We start from the raw sequence: 5,596 nt of genomic DNA on the forward strand, positions 1-5,596 counted from the left end.
GGAAATTGCTACTATCATGGTTGTTAAATTCTAACGAGTCACGGTCGAATCGATTTACACCAAAAACGAGTCGACTTGTTAGGTGAATCGTTTTTGTCCTGACCCTTTACGAGTCGCTGTGTAAACTTGGACTCAGTCACGAGTCGCAGACTTATAATTATTGTAGTTCGATACTATGGTTATATATCATATATTATACTTAAATTGTTACATTATTTTGTGTGTTATCTATATAGTTTTGATCATTTCATTGTGAATTTAGAGACAAATTATAATTATATATCTCAAAACTATTGAATATGTAATATTTTTGTAAATTTATTAAGATAACGAACTTATATTTTGTTCTAAAGACGTCAAATATATATAACTATGATATATTATGTAGTTTTTAAAAATATACTGACTCTTATGAGTCGAGTCACGAGTCAAAAAATCATGTTTTCGAGTCGAGTCAAAAGTTACGAGTCGACAACTATGCCTATTATATTCATTTTTAGAAACATTGTTCATAACGAAATTTGAGCTCAAACTTATATTATGGATTATTATTTTTTATCAAATTAAACTAAGTATTAAATACTTAACAAAATTTTTCAGAAATGGATAAAACATGTTAAGTACTTAAGTATACCAAAGTATTAAGTTATAATGCAGCCACAACATTATATGTATATAAGTTAAAAAGTTATTAATCATAATATAATAAAAGGTCACACCAATTTATTTATTTATTTTTGAACACCAATAAGTTTATTAACATATATAAATATAATATTACTTAGAAAATCGAGAGTTGTTATAACAGATCTATCTATTACATTAAGGTGGTGATATTCGTATCACGAAAGTTGATAAATTTACTACAACTGTTCATTAAATACTTGTACAGTATGCTATATAATTTATATCATGTGGTAAGTTTATCAATTTTGATGGTAGTATTATCACTACTCATTACACTAATATTACCACTAAGCAAAATTGAGCGTCAATCTCCATCACTGCATTCTTAGAAAAGAAATGTTCCTACGTAATTATCCTTCAGAAAAATAAAGAAAATACTTTCCCTTCCTTTATCTTTTTAAAAAAGTTCTCAAAAAAGATATCTTAAATTTCTTTATCCTTATGTAAAACTCAAATAAAACATAAGTCGTGTATAAACATTTTCGTTTTAATTTTTAAAAAGATTTTAAAACTTTTAAGAAAATATTCATACCCACACATCCATCCAGTATTCCGGCCAGTCAGTAATAAAGCATACAAAAAGGGAAATTCACCTAAAGTATCCTACATAAGGAATTAGAAAAACCAATTAGAGTCAAAGATTAAAAATAGCCTAAAACTCATCAAAAGGGTCCTTTACCAACAAGCAAAAAAGAAAACCCTAATCACTAGTGGAATGAAGTGGTCCACCTGCTCCTTTGTTCATTTCACTTCTCTATCCTTCCCACTCAACCATCTTTTTCATACTTTCTCAAATCGATGAGAGAAAGTCATTTCCTAACCAAAAATAATAATAATAAATTGAAAAGTAATTTAGTATAGTACATATATTGGTTATAAAAAGTCATTCACTTGTGACACTTTACAAGTATTAATCTTCCAACTAGAAGTTTCAAATTCGAAATCAAGTATAATTTTGGTGGAGGTTATATTAGAAAAATATTAAAAGATTGATCATAAACAATCACGAGATATGAAATATACCTGTTGAATTACGTACATTTGAGTTGAGAAAAAACTCCTCGTTTTCAAATTGACAAGGCGGTTGATCAGATAGGCATGAGCGTTTTCATATTGACGAAGATCAAAATCTTACGAGTTAATCAAAATTGAAAAATCCTGCTATAATGCTGTTACGGTTGTTAAGAACTACTCATAATTCTTAATTAACACCAACAAGCATGAAATTTAATTGGCGAGGTACTTTAATTAATTTGGTGTAAAATAATTTTATTTTTTTAAAAGGCAATATTTGGTGTTAAAAATGAAAGAGTAGATAAAAGAAGGTAAGAAAAGAAAAGAGAGAGATTCTCTTGGTGCTTTTTCTCTTTCTGCTCAAACACATTCCCTGTTAGCCTTACTTTCACCAGGATCCATATCTCTCTCTCATCATCATGATACTACCCCCCCCCCCCCCCCCCCCCCCCCCCCCCCCCCCTTATTAACATGAAAAAGGAAATGCACATTCTACACCTTCACTGTGTGCATCTAGCACGTGAATATATATATATATATAAGTCTAGCCTTAGCCATGGCAGAATACACATATATATGAAATCCACCCCTAGCTAGCTAACTAGCTTAGTTCAAAAGCAAAGCAAAAGCTCTCACTTTCCATGGCAGATATGTTCCTATTATTATACATCTGGTTCAGTAGTTTTCCCTATAACATGTGCCTACCCACCTATACATTAGAGACAATCTTTTTTTGACTACCATGCATCTATCTATCTATCTAGGTAGTCAGCTTTGATGAGTTTTATATATTGACTAGTCAAATACTAATGATTATTATTACGAGTATCATTTCTGATTATATTCTTTCCCTTTCTATTTATGGTTTGTTATTTGACTATAAAAACATATTGTTAGTTGGATCCAAACAAAATGGACACTTTAAGTTATGGATTTATTTTGTAATCTATTTTGTTTTATGTTTAGAGATCGAACAACTTTCTTAATCAACTAATCTTGCTAAAGGTTCTCATAATTAACTTGTATGGAGCGATATATGTATATCTTCTAGAAAAAACTTTGCAAGTCATACCATATTTCACTAGCTAGGAAAGATGCTGATGAGATTTTTTTTAACAAGTGATTTACTTACGGGCATTTGTTACACACATAATTTAGCTATTTATGGAACTTGGTATTTACTAAAAGAACTATAACTTAGAAAACCATAGTTACGAGTTCAATTTTTGCATATATATATGAGATAAATGAAAGAGAATACATACAAATGTTTTTCGTTTGAAAAAATTATTGCAGTAATATATATTTTGTAAATATATAATACTAGTATTTTGTTAAATTTCTCGTATCTATCAAGTTTACTATTGAGTCATGTTCTTGGGATGTGGGAATTTGACGACAAGATATGAAGTGGAATAAAATGATGGTACATAAAGCATTCCTATGGCCGAGTCTTTAAATTCAAATAACTAATTACTAAACCATATAATAGTACATATTTTCCTAATACTACTTAAATCAGAATATTGACTACTCTAGAACTTCTTTTTTAAGGCCCTAAATCACACATATGATGTGTATGGTTCATACTTTGTGTGTTCAGGGAAGCATTATTATTGTTGTGTAAATTATTATAAGTATCATTATAAAAAGCTGGTTAACAAATCCATAATTAAATTCAAACACATGCATTTTCAATTCATAAAAGCTTTCATTACATGTACTCACACATATATGGCATGTCTCATTACATGGTTTAATTTGTGGTATTGGATAGAGGGCCAACATGTAGTTAAAAGAAATTTTTATCAAGAAAAAGTGCTTTAAACATAAAATTTGTTTACATAAATACAATAACAACTACTATGAGATGTGAATAATGTTATGAATGGGACTATATCCATGGTTTAATCAATTTTATTGTTGTAAAATCCCCATTTCGTCAAGTGCATTGTATGTGAACCTTGGAACCCAAAACATTTTTTAAATATGCTAGCTACTCTTAATAAAGTTTTGAAATCATCTAATTAAACAAGTTTTGTTGTTGTAGCTAGATATGAAGATTAATAAAAGATAGTAGTAGTGGTTTAGGGAGTTATCCAAAACACACATATATAGACAATGTTGTGAGGTAGAAGAGACATAAGGGGTGTAAAATGATAGTATTAAAAAAAAAGATTGTTGAAGAGCCAGGGTTTGTGTTATGTTACTATCAACATTTTTGGAATCTTGTCCAAATTGAAGAAAAAAACATCACATCATGGAAAAGTAAAGTTTCGAAGCAATTTCATTTTATGTAACAAAGAAAACCCTAAAATGGAATGGTGACCAAGATGATCAAAAAAGTCGCAGAATTTTCTTTTACTATACCTTAGGGCTCCATTGGATCATTCATAATAGACAGCTAAGTAGATTTAGCTCAACACGCATCTTACTTTGATTTTCTAAGTACAGTTCATCTCTTCAACGTGCACCTCTACAAAATCTCACATAACAAGAATATATATGATATATGCAGGTTATTAATTAATTACAAGTCCCTATTTAGTGCAATAAATCATAGGAGTATTAAGTTTTGAGCAATAGAATCAAGACTAAAATAATATATCTTATTAGATAGATATAATTAAACATGCAAGCTAGCAAATAAAACACTAAAAATATAGAAAATTAAGTAAAGAGTAGAATGGAATGGAATGGAAGTTGGACATACAAAATGAGGAATATGCTTGGCTCCTCATACGCCATCCACGGAGGCCACCGAAGAAACCGGTGGGCTCTGAAAATGGCATACAGGGAGCCAGGCATATACTTACACTCACCGTGTATGTATCTTTGTATAGTTAATTGAATGTGTTTTTACCTCATAAATTGATCCATAGCTTATAAAGAATTGAATCCATGAAGCTAGCTAGGGGTGTATGAACAAAGAATAAACTATATAGATACATTTAGTGATAAGGGGTTTCAAGAAATGGCAAAAGATGAGCCAAAATCAAAATTGAAAGTATATATTTATACTCAATTATTGAAAAGGGTTTCAAGATATGGCAAAAGATATATGAGATAAAAAAAAAAAAACAAAAGTGGTTAATTTTTAAGATGAGACACAAACAAGATAGAAAGAAAGAAAGAAAAGAAAGAGAGATGTAGGGTGCATGTTACACATATGAAGATAAAAGATATTTATAGACAGAAAGCTAGTGTAATCTTTCTCCTTGTGTCTCTCTCATGAGAGAGATAATATGATGAGAGGGATGGTGGTGGATGGTGGTGGCCGGTGGTGGTTCTGGTTTGAAATCTACAATTTGTTGTTGTTTTTCTTGGGTTGTAAAGGAAAGGTTGCTTTTCCCTTCTGAAGCTTGTTTGTCTGCAAGTGTTTGGAAGATATTGATTCCCTTCTCCCTATCCTTATATATATTTGCATAAAGTGATACTCCATATCTTCATTTATTATATTACACACTGTCACGCCGATTATATATATATCTTTTTAGACTTTCCCTAGACCCTCTTTACTCCAAAACACAATTTTATGGAGTAGTTAATTATAATGTCTATATACTGTTTTTCATAATGAAAATTTTACATTTTAAACAAAAGTTATTTTTAAACTGTCACATTATAAGTATACCACAAAGAAAACAGATTCGGATGATATGTATATGTTATATATGAATCTAAAATTCGGTCCAATTCCAATTCCATTTCCATTTATCCCTCGACCCGACCCTTCATGTATCTCCTTCTTACACGCAATAATCTTTTCATCCAATATGGAAATATAGTGAAAGTACCACAAGTTCAAACCTTGACAAAAGCAAGTGAAGAAATATACCTAGCTTGTGCTCTATGGACGAGGATGATGAATTGTAAGACATGAGTTCTATGTGGT

General features: G+C 30.2%; 1 long non-coding RNA gene across 1 annotated transcript; it reads right to left on the reverse strand.

Annotated features, from left to right (window-relative positions):
• Positions 1-872: 872 nt before the first annotated feature.
• LOC122606031 lies at positions 873-4,711 on the reverse strand. Its single transcript, XR_006324785.1, has 3 exons — positions 4,565-4,711; positions 4,072-4,177; positions 873-1,503 (listed from the first exon to the last, which is right to left on the reverse strand). It is a non-coding gene; the product is annotated as an uncharacterized LOC122606031 (long non-coding RNA).
• Between the last annotated feature and the right edge of the window lie 885 nt (positions 4,712-5,596).

Source organism: Erigeron canadensis, chromosome 6 (genome assembly GCF_010389155.1).
Source record: "Erigeron canadensis isolate Cc75 chromosome 6, C_canadensis_v1, whole genome shotgun sequence".
NCBI classification, from domain to species: Eukaryota; Viridiplantae; Streptophyta; class Magnoliopsida; order Asterales; family Asteraceae; genus Erigeron; species Erigeron canadensis.